The 12,294-nt window shown below is 35.3% G+C and overlaps 1 long non-coding RNA gene and 1 other non-coding gene across 2 annotated transcripts in view; both read left to right on the forward strand.

The window, feature by feature from the left end:
* Positions 1-12,294, forward strand: part of LOC141583753 (uncharacterized) — a 121,961-nt gene that overhangs the window by 47,851 nt on the left and 61,816 nt on the right. The window lies entirely within an intron of this gene.
* Positions 2,710-2,844, forward strand: LOC120366489 (small nucleolar RNA SNORA48). Its single transcript, XR_005581143.1, has one exon. It is a non-coding gene; the product is annotated as a small nucleolar RNA SNORA48 (small nucleolar RNA).

The following is a 12,294-nucleotide window of genomic DNA, read 5'->3' on the forward strand; positions in this document are numbered from 1 at the left end:
TCAGCCTCCAAGTAGCTGGGATTACCAATATGCACCACCACGCCAGCTAATTTTATTTTATTTTTTTGAGATACAATCTTGCTCTGTCGCCCAGGCTGGAGTGCAGTGGCACAATTCAGCTCACTGCAACCTCTGCCTCCTGAGTTCAAGTGATTCTCCTGCCTCAGCCACCTGAGTAGCTGGGATTACAGGCGTGTGCCACCACACATGGCTAATTTTTTTGCATTTTTTGGTTGAGCTAGGGTTTCACCATGTTGGCTAGGATGGGCTCGAACCACTGACCTCAAGTGATCCACCTGCCTCAGCCTCCCAAAGTGCTGGGTTACAGGCTGAGCCACTGCACCCAGCCATTGATGGTCACTGATTTTCCAGTCTTGGGCTATTACAATCAATGCTACAACAAATAGCATTGCATATTCATAATTTAGCACATGTGGTGAAAATATATCTGTTTTATGCTCATTTGTAATTTTGATAGAGATTGTCAAATTTACATATTCCTCTCAACAGTGAATGAGAATGTCTGTGTTCCCACATTCTGCCAACATAGTATGCTAGCGTTTTGGTCTTAGCCAATCTGATAGGTGAGAAGTTATATGGCACTATAGCATTTAAAACTTGGTACTTAAAACTTTTGATATTTATAATAATTTAAAATGTGAAATATAGCGCACACATATTAATATAAAAGTATATAAAACATATCTTTAGAGGATATTAGTAATTACCACCTAATTTAAGCGACAGAACGTTGCCAGTACCTTTGAGGCTCCTGGGGTATCCCTTCCTGATCCTAGTCTTCTTTTCCTCCTTCCAGAGATAACTACACTCCTGATTTTAGTTATAATCACTTCCTTGCTTTTCTTAAACTTTATTGTCTATGTATGCATCCTTAAGCAGCATAATTTAGGTTTGCCTCTTTCTAAACTCTGGATAAATTATATCAGTCGTAGGTATTTTTTTTTTGACTTGTTTCTTCACTCAATATTATGTTTCTGTGATCATCTACATTTATGGACATAGCTAAGTTTGTTAATTTATATTGTTAAAATCCATCAAATAAAGTTAACACAGCTTATGTATACCTAGATGAGTAATTGGGTTGCTTCCCAACCAATGCTACTATGAATATTTTATACATTTATCCTGGTATACGTACATATTCCTGGTTTTCCTAATTGAATTTACAACCTATTCTTTCTCCACCGATCTGCAATGCCATCTCTGCCATGCATCAGGTCTTGTAACAGGAATGGATCTGTGTGTGGCATTGCTGATTGTTACTATTGGTTTATTTGTCTATTCCTGTGTCATCACTACACTGCCCTCATTGATTGCTTTATAGTATGTCTTCATTTCTCATAGGGCACATCCCTTCACCTCCATCCAATACTTCTTCAAATTTGTCATAGCTGTTGTTGGTCCTTTTGTTCTGCATAAACTATACAACCAGCTTATTAAGTTCTACAATAGTTCTTTCTGTGATTAAAAATTGAGATAAGGCCAAGTGTGGTGGCTCATATCTGTAATCCCAGCACTTTGGGAGGCCAAGGTGTGTGGATCACTTGATGTCAGGAGATCGAGACCCGCCTGGCTAACACGGTGAAACCCCATCTCTACTAAAAATACAAAAATTAGCCAGGCATGGTGGCATGTGCCTGTAATCCCAGCTACTCGGGTGGCTGAGGCAAGAGAATCGCTTGAACCCAGGAGGTGCAGTCTATAGTGAGCTGAGATCACACCACTGCATTCCAACCTGGGCAACAGAGTGAGACTCTGTCTTTAAATAAATAAATAAATAAATAAGGATAACATTGGCTCTATAGATCAATTTGAAGAGAACTAACATCTTTATAACATTGAGTTTTCCAACTTGTGATTGATAAACAGTTCTCTCTTTATTTTAATATTATTCAAAATTTCTTATAATTTATACTTTCATGCCTAAAGATCTTACAACTCTTTGCCAGGTTTACCCCTAGTTAATGTATATTTCTTGGTGTCTTTTTAAAAAATTTCATTATCTCTTACTGGAATGTAGAAATGCAATAGATTCCTTTTTGCTTTTAATTTAGTTCTAGTGACCTGGCTAAACTCTCTTTTCTTTAAAAAAAAAATAAAATTTTTATTTTCTATTCTTTTAAATTTATTTTCATTTTCAAAAATCTGTCCTCACAGTCTAGTCTCATAAACCCTTTTCAATTCTTATATCTGTAAATTATTTTAGATTTTCTCATAGGTCACAATAATATTATCTGTGAATAATGACAGTTTTTTTTCTTGCTTCAAAAATTTTAGACTTCTCGTTTCTTTTTCTTGCCTTGTTGCACAAGCTGGTTCCTCCAGTTCAATACTGAATGAAAAGCGGCAATAGCAAACTTCCTTATCTCATTCCCATCTCAAAGTGAATACTTTCACTATTTTCACCATTTATTATGATATTTGCCATAGGTTTTCACAGATAATTTTTCTTCTGTAAAGAATATGCCCTTTTGTTCCTGTTTGGCTAAGAATATTGATTAGAAAACGGCATTGAATTATTGTTACCTGTTTTAAAAACCTCCAAACTTTAAAATATAGATTCACAGAAAGTGGCAAAGATAATGCAAAGATGTGTCTTGTATCCTTCTGCTAGTTTTGCCTGCTTGTTACACCTTGCCTAAATACACAATATTCAATATGCAATAGCATACTAAGAAATTGACATTATGTCCCTGACCTGAGTAGAGTGGCATCTGGTTGGTGGTGCCCATTTCATATCAGCCAGGGACAAAGCAACCCCTTGTTTATCCCAGCTTGGCTTTTGATCTGTGCTTATGCCTGGTTCATGCCTTGGACACATAGAAAAAAGAAGAAGAAGAAAAAAAAAGAAATTGACATTAGTGCAATGTGTATGTGTATAGTTTTATTTCATTTTATTGCATGTGTGGATTCATACAACAACCAACACAATCAAGACATGGCACTGTTCTGTCACCACAAACGTGTCCCCTATGCTATCCCTTTCTAGTCATACCTAATCTCCTCCCCACACCATCTGTAATGACTGACAGCCACTAATTTGTTTTCCATCCCCACAATTTTGTCATTTGAGAATTTGTAGAAATGGAATAACACAGTACATAATCTTTTGATATTGCCTTTTTCTCACTTAGTGTAATGCTGTGAGGTCTATTCGTGTTGCTGCATATATCAGTAATTAGTTTCTATTTATTGCTGAATAGTATTCTATGGCATGGATGTACCAAAGTTTGTTTATCCATTCACCCATTTTAGGACATTTTGGTTGTCCCAATTTTTGGCTATTGCAAATAAAGCTACTGTGAACAATTAATTGCATAGTAGCTTTTTTAGTGTGGACATAAATGTTGATTTCCTGGGATAAATACCAGAGTGTTATTTAGTTTAGTGTAATTGCTGAGTTATATGGCAAGCATATATTTAGTTTTTTAGGAACTGCCTGTTTTCCCAAGTAGGTGTTTCATATACACCTCCCACCAGTAATGTGTGAGAGATCTAGTGTCTCTGAATGCTTGCCAACTTCAGTGCTGTGAACATGTTTTATTTTACCTGTTCCAAGAGGTGTGAAGTGATTCCTTATGGTCTTAATTTACATTTCCATAAAGTTTAGTGATGTTGAACATCTTTTCATTGCTGTTTGCTGCTGTAGATTCTGTTTGGACATGATGTATCTTCATATATTTTTTCCATTTTCTGATTGAATTATTGTTATTGTTGTATACTGTCAGATTTGAAACTTGTTTTGGTGACATCCGAATTTATCTTTTTTTCATGAATTGTGCCTTTTGTTGTTATGCCTAAGAACTCTCCACCGTGCTTGATGTTGCAAAGATTTCCCTCCTATATTTTTTTTGCTAGGAGATTTATAGATTTACACTTTAAATTTAAATCTGTGATGCATTGTAAGTTAATTTTTATTTGTCACTTGGGCTTCAAGGTGACATTCAAATATCTGTATACAATGTACATAGATAAAATCAAGATTTTTTTTTTGTTGTTGTTGTTGTTTTAGCATATCCATCACCCTGAACATTTAGCATTTCTTTGTGTTGGAAACATTCAAAATACTCTCTTCTGGCTATTTGAAAATACAGCATAAATTATTATTAACTGTCGTTACCCTACAGGACTAAAGAATACTAGAACTTATTCCTTCTCTCTAGCTATGATTTTGTACGCATTAGCCAAATTCTCCCTCCTCCCCTACCCCCACTTCCCAGCCTCTAGTTATCACTGCTTTGTTCTCTACTTTTATGAGATCAGCTTATTTAACTTCCACATGTGAGTGGAAACATATGGTATCTATTTTTCTGTGCCTGGCTTATTTCACTTAACATGTACTCCAGGCTCATCCATATTGCTGCCTATAACAGGTTTTATTCTTGTTTATGGCCAAATAGTATTCTATTTTGTACATAAACCACATTTTTTTCATCCATTCATCTCTTGATGGACACTTAGGTTGATTCCATATCTTTGCTATTGTCAATAGTGCTGCAGTAAACATGGGCATGCAGATAGCTTCTCAATATACTAATTTCCTTTCCTTTGGATATATACCCATTAGTGGGATTGCTGAATCATGTGGTAATTCTATTTTTAATTTTTTGAGGAACCTCCATACTGTTTTTCATAATAGCTGTTGTAGTTTATATTCTTAACAACAACATGTGCGTTCTCTTTTTTCTTCATCCTTGCTAGCATTTGTTATTTTTCTCTTTTGATAGTAGTCATTCTAACTGGGATGAGATGATGTCTCATTGCAATTTCGATTTGCATTTCCCTGATGATTAATGATATAGAGCATTTTTTCATATACTCATTGGTCGTTTGTATGTCTTCTTTTGAGAAATGTCTATTCAGATCATTTGCTTTTTTTTTTTTTTTTTCGAGACAGAGTCTTGCTCTGTCACCCAGGCTGGAGTTCAATGGCCTTGGCTCACTGCAACCTCCACCCCTGGGTTCAAGTGATTCTCCTGCATCAGTATCCTGGGATTACAGGTGCACACCACCATGCCCAGCTAATTTTTGTACTTTTAGTGGAGATGGGGTTTCTCCATGTTGGTCAAGCTGGTCTCGAACTCCTGACTTTGTGATCCACCTGCCTTAGCCTCCCAAAGTGCTGGGATTACAGGTGTGAGCCACTGCACCCGGCCATTTGCCAATTTTTAAATCATATTATAGTTGACATTTGAATAATGTGAGGGTTAGGGGCTCTAACCCCCAGCACAGTTGAAAATCCATGTACAACTTTTGATTTCTCAAAAACTTATTAGCCTTCTCTTGACTGGAAGCCTTACCAATGTCAGAAGCAGTCAATTAACACATATTTTATATGTTATATGTGTTATATACTGTATTCTATCAATAAAGTAAGTTAGAGAAAGAAAATGCTATTAAGAAAATCATAAGGAAGAGAAAATATATTTGCTATTCATTAAGTAGAAGTGGATCATCACAAAGTTTTTCATCCTTATTTGTCTTCATGTTGAGTAGGTGGTGGGGAAAGTGGAGGAGGGAGGGTTGGTCTTGCTGTCTCAGGGGTGGCAGAGGTAGAAGAAAGATTATGTATAAGTGAACCTGTATGGTTCAAGTTGCTATTCAAGGGTCAACTATATTTTTGTTGTTGTTGGCCATTGAGTTGAGTTATTTGTATATTCTAGATATTAATTCCTTGTAGATTGTCTCTTCACTCTGTTGGTTGCTTCTTTCGCTGTGCAGAAGCTTTTTAGTTGTATATGATCCTCTTTGTTTATTTTTGGTTTTGTTGCCTGTGCATTCTTCGTAAAAATCTTTTCGCAGACCAGTGTCCTAAAGTGTTTTCCCTATGTTTTCTTCTAGTAGTTTCTAGTAATTTTGGGTCTTATTTTTGTATATGGTGAGAAATGGGTGTCTTAGATTCATTATTCTGCATATAGATATCCAGTTTTACCAACACCATTTTTTCAAGAGACCGTCCTTTCCCCCGTGAATGATTTTGGCACCTCTGTCAAAAATCAGTTGGCCTTAAATATGTGAATTTATTTCTGGGTTCTGTATTTGTTTATTTGTTTCATTGTTCTTTTTTTTTTTTTTTTTTTTTTTTTTTTTTTTGAGACAGAGTCTCACTGTGTTACTCAGCCTGGAGTGTAATGGAGTGATCTCCGCTCACTGCAACCTCTGTCTCCCAGGTTCAAGTGATTCTACTGCCTCAGCCTCCTGAGAAGCTGGGATTACAGGTGCCCACCGCAACACCTGGCTAATTATTGTATTTTTTAGTAGAGTTGGGGTTTCACCATATTGGCCAGGCTGGTCTCAAACCCCTGACCTCAGGTGATCCACCCACCTCAGCCTCCCAAAGTGCTAGGATTACAGGTGTGAGCCACCATACCCAGCCGGTTTCATTGTTTTATATCTTTCTTTTTATGCCAGTGCCATGCTGTTTGGGCTATAAAAGCTACAGTATGAGGTCACATAGTTTGATATCTCCAATTTTGCTTTTTTTCCTCAGGATTACTTTGGCTATTCAGGGACTTTTGTAGTTCCATAAGAATTTTAGGACTTTAAAAAATTTCTGCTAAGAAGATCTTTGATATTTTGATAGGGATGATACTGAAGCTGTAGATTGCTTTTGGTAGTATGGTCATTTATTTTAACAGTATGAATTCTTCCAACCCACCCATCAACATGAGATGTCTTTGTACTGTTTTGCATCCTCTTTAATTTCTTTCATCAGAACTTTATAGTTTTCCTGGTAGAAGTCTTTTACATCCTCAGTTAAATTTATTTCTAGGTATTTTGGGTGTGACTATTGCAAGTAAAATTGCATTCTTGATTTCTTTTTCAGCTAGTTTGTTATTGGTATATAGAAACACTACTGATTTTTGTGTATTAATTTTTGTATCCTGTTACTTTACTGATTTCATTTATTGGTTCTAAGTGGCTTTTTTTTCTCCTGGGGGAGTCTTTAGGTTTCTCTCTTTGTGAGGTCATGTCTTCTTCCGTAAACAAGAACAATTTTACTTCTTGCTGTGTAACTTGAATGCCCTTTATTTCTTTTTCTTGCCTGCTTGCTCTGGCTAGGCCTTTCAGTACAATGCTGAATAAGCGTGGTAAAAGTAGGCATCCTTGTCTTCTTCCAGTTCTTCGAGAAAAAGCATTCAACTTTTTGTCACTTAGTATGCTGTTAGCTACTGGTTTGTCATATGTGGCCTTTATTGTGTTGAGGTACATTTCTTCTATACCTATTTTGTTGAGAATTTTTATCATGAAAGAATGTTGATTTTTATCAAATCATTTTTCCACAGCTATTGAGATAATCCTATGGTATTTTTTCTTCATTCTGTTGATGTGATATATCACATTCATTCATTCGCGTCTGTTGAATCATCCTTGCATCCTGACATAAATCCCACTCAATCATGGTGTTTTTTTGATGTGCTGTCACGTTTGATTTGCTAGTATTTTGTTGAAGGCTTTGCATATATGTGCATTAGGAATATTGGCCTGCATTTCTCTTTTTGTTGTGTCCTTTTCTGCTTTTGGTATCAGGGTAATGCTGACCTCATAGAGTAAGTTTGGAAAAATTTCCTCCCCTTAAATTTATCTGGAATGGTTTGTGAAGAATTGGTGTTAACTCTTCTTTAAATGTTAAGTAAAATCCCATGGTAAAATTCAACAGTAATTTTCAAGTAAAATTCAACAGTAAAGCCACTGGACTTGAGCTTTTATTTGTTGAAAGAGGTTTTTAGTACTTCAATCTTATTACTCATCATTAGTTAGTGCAGGTTTTCTATTTCTTCCTGGTTCTATCTTGATAGGCTGCGTGTGTCCCGGAGTATACCCATTTCATCTAGGTTTTCCAAATGTCAATGTGTACTTGTTTGTAATAGTTTCTAATGATCCTTTGGATTTTTGTTGCATCAGTTGTAAGGTCTCTTTCGTATTTATGGTTTTATTTACTTGGGCCTTTTCTTTTTTTCTGTATAGCTAGTGGTTTGTCAATTTTATCAATCTTTTCAAAAGACCAAATTTTTGTTTCCTTGATATTTAATATGCATTTAAAATACTCTTTCATTTATTTATGCTCTAATCTTCGTCATTTCTGTACTCCTACTGATTTGGGGTTTGGTTTGTTCTTCCTTTTCTGTTTCCTCGAGGTGCCCCAATAGGTTGTTTATTTGTATTCTTTTTACTTTTAAAATGTAGATGTTTATTGCTGTAAACTTCCCTCATAATACTGCTTTTGCTATGTCTCATTGGTTTTGGCATGTTGTTTTTCTATTTTCATTTATTTCAGGAAAATTTTATATTCCTTCTTAATTTCTTCATTGACCCATTGGTCATTCAGAAGCATGTTTTCCAGTTTCCACATATTCATTAAGTTTCTAAAGTTCCTTTTGTTACTGATTTATAGTTTTATTCCATTGTGGTAAATAATGGATATTTGATATGATTTTCATTTTCAAAAAATTGTTGAGAGTTATTTTTTGGCTTAACATACAGTCTATCCTGGAGCATGCTCCTGTGCTGATGTGAAGAATGTGTGTGCTGCAGCTTGTGGATGAAATATTCTGCAAATGTCTGTTAGATTTAGTTGGTTCATAGTGCAATTTAAATCCAATGTTTCTTTTTGGTTTTCCGTCTAGATGATCTGTCCAGTCCTGACAATGGGATGGTAAAGTCCTTAGCCATTATTGTATTAGGATTTCTCTCACTCTTTAGATCTAATGATTGCTTTATCTATCTGGGTTCTCCAGTACTGGGTGTATAAATATTTATGATTGTTATATAATCCCCTTGCTTAATTAATCCCTTAATCATTGTATAGTGACCCTTTTGTCTCTTTCTACGGTTTTTAATTTAAAGTCTATTTTATCTAGTGTAAATATACCTATTCCTGTTCATTTTTGGTATCCATTTGTGTGGAATATCTTTTTCTATTCCTTCACTTTCTGTCTGTGTTTGTCTTTATAGGTAAAATGAGTTTCTTGTAGACAGCATATAGTTGAGTCATGTTCTTTTTATCCATTCAGCCCATCTATATCTTTTAAATGGATAATTTCATCTGTTTTTATTCAAGGTTATTATTGTAGCTGAGTACTTACTCCTGTCATTTTGTTCCTTGTTTTCAGGTTGTTTTATATATCCTTTCTTTCTTTATTATTCTTTTATTGCTTATCTTTGTGGTTTGGTGATTCTGTATAGTTGATACAGTTTGAGTCTTTTCTTTTTCTCATTTGTTTATCTGCTCTAGCAGTGAGTTTTATACTTTCACATGTTTCCATAATAGTAGTTATCCTTTCATTTCAGATATAAAAATCCCTTGAGCATTTCTTGCAAGGCTGATCTAGTCATGAATTTTCTCAGGTTTTGCTTGTCTTAAAAAGAGGCTATTTTTCCTTAATTTCTGAAGGATAGCTTTGCTGAGTATAGTAATCTTGGCTGCTAGTTTTTTTCTTTCAGTACTTTGACTATATCATTCCTCTGGGCCATAAGGTTTCTGCTGAGAAATCTGCTATTAGTCTAATAGGTATTCCCTTTTATGTGACTCGATTCTTTTCTCTGGCTGTCTTTAAATTTTTCTCTTTGTCTTTGACTCTTGGTAATTTGACTATAATGTACCCTGGAAAGGACCTTTTTGAGTTAATTTTATCTGGGGATCTTTGAAATTCCTGGATCTGGATGTCTATATCTCTCTAAAGACTTGAAGAGTTTTCAGTTAATATTTCATTAAGTAGGACTTTTTATGCCTTTCCAATCTCTGTTCATTCTGGAATTCCCATAATACCAATATTTGCTCAATGGAATGCATAAATCATATAGGTTTTCTTCATTCTTTTAAATTCTTTTGTCTTTTTTTTTTTTAGTTCCACTGAGTTATTTCAAAAGGTCTGTCTTCAAGTGAAAAAATTATTTCTCTACTGTTGAAACTCTCAATTGTATTTTTATTTATTCTTTGAATTATTCAGCACCAAGGTTGGTTTAGTTCTTTTTTATGAATTCTTCTCTTTTTTGAATTCCTTATTGTGATCATGATTATTTTTCTGATTTTATTCAATTATCTATCTGTATTCTTTTGTATGTCACTGAGTTTCCTAGGATCATTATTTTGAATTCCTTCTCAGGCACTTCATAGATTTCCTTTCCTTTGGTTTTGTTATGGGAGAATTATTGTGTTCCTTTTAAGATGTCATTTTTTTGGTTTGTTTTTCATGTTTCTTGTGTCCCTACATTGGTATTTTGTGCATCTAATGGAACAGTCAGCCCTTTCAATTTTCTGGAGTAGCTTCCATAGGGAAAGGGCAGAGTGAGTGGCAGTGGTGGGTGCCAGGTGGACCAGTTCTGGGTTCTTGGAATATATTTGTAATGTATGACACTTCTGCCATTGGAGGGACAGGGTCATTGGTGGTGGGTATCAGTCAGTTTGTTTTATGGCTCTAAGAAATGTGTACATCTGTTCTTCCAGTCCCAGGGGTGGCCTCCATGCTGTCCTGATATGCCTGCTCCCTGGAATATAGGGAAATGCATAGGCTCAGGTGCTGGGGTTAAGGCTGTACTTCTGGGTCTAGCTGGGGTAGTAGCACCTTCAGTTTTCCATATGTGTATGGGGGGATGATGGCTAGTCTCCAAAAATGTAGAGATGTAGGAGCTATTGGCTCCTAGGTCAAGATGCACACTAACAGCAACAGCATTCCCAAAATGGCCACCATGCTGTAGCAGCTTTGGTCCTGGGAAGTGAGGGGATACTTTGTGTGTGTTCCTTCTCTACAGCAATGAGGTTGTGTAGACTCCAGGCAGCTCCCTATTATGGATTTAAGCCTTGTGAGGATTGTGAGGCATGCCAGCAGCTAAGATTGCAGATGTCATCAGTTGAAATGGGGACTGCTGAGGATCATCTGCTTACCTTTTTCCCACAATGAGAAGTCCCTCTTGACTCTGAGCTGACCCCAGCTGAGTGTTTCTCTTTGTCTATTCTGTCATCACAAGTTTCCATGCCTCAGGGGACTTTCATCAGTTTCTTGCCGTATTTCTGTGTTATCCTTTAGTCACTCTACTCATAGTACAGTTATTTGTTGTTTTGCTTCTTCTTTGTGCAGGAGATGAGTGTTTGGCATCCCTAGTCAGCCATGTTGATCTGGGTTTCTTGTGAGTTAATTTTTGCACAATATATGAGACTTTTATTAAAGTTTTTGGTTTTCTTTTTCCTATGGATAGTCAATTGCTCCAGTGCCATTTGTTGCAAAGACTATCCTTATGTCATTGAATTAGAAAATAATTATTTCCTAATTCTCTATTCTGTTTCCTTTATCTGCATGTCTGTCCCTCTGCCAATACTACATGGTCTTTTGTGCCCTTCACAAGATTGCTGTAGCTATGTAAGAAATCTTAAAGCCAGAAGGAGTGATTCCTCCCCACTTTATTTTTACTTGTACCCAAAATTATTTTAGCTGTATAAGTTCTTTTACCTTTCTTTGTACATTTTAGAATAATCTTATCTATATATACAAAAAGTCTTTCTGGGATTTTGATGGAAATTGTGTTAAGTCTGCACATCAATTTGAGTAGACTTTATATCTTCACTACAATGAGTGTTCCAACCCATGAACACAATCTGTCTCTCCATTTATTTAGATGCTTGATTTCAGCATTTTGTAGTTTTCAGCATACACATCCTATATGTTTTGTTATATTTATACCTAAGTATTTTATTTTTTGCAGTGAAAATACATAATATTGTATTTTTTAATTTTAGTTCCACATGTTCATTGCTAGTATGTAGAGGTATCATTGATCTTTGTGTATTGACCCTGTATCCTATGACCTTGCTTAACTCATTTTATTAGTTCTAGAAATTTTCTTATAGACTCTTAGGATTTTCTATAAAGAAAATTATGTTATCTGCAAATAGAAGCACTTTATTTCTTCCTTTCTTTTTTGTGTTCATTTTTTGTCATTTTCTTGCCTTACTGTGCTATCTAGATCTTCCAGTACAATGTTAAATAGCAATGGTGAGAATGAACATCCTTGCCTATTCCAATCTTTGGGGGAACAAAGTCAGTGATTCATCACAAAATATGATGTTAACTATGCTTTTTGGGTAGATATTCTTTATCAGATTGAGGAAGTTTCCATCTATTTCTAGTTTTCTGAAAGCTTTTTGTCATTAATAGGTGTTATTTTTTAAAAGTGCTTTTTTTCTGCTTCAATTGATACAATTTCCATCATTTTACTTTTAATTTATCTGTATTTTTATATTTGAAACAAGTTTCTTATAAACTCTGTGTAGTTAGG

The sequence above is a fragment of the Saimiri boliviensis genome, chromosome 2 (assembly GCF_048565385.1).
Source record: "Saimiri boliviensis isolate mSaiBol1 chromosome 2, mSaiBol1.pri, whole genome shotgun sequence".
In the NCBI taxonomy this organism is placed as follows: Eukaryota; Metazoa; Chordata; class Mammalia; order Primates; family Cebidae; genus Saimiri; species Saimiri boliviensis.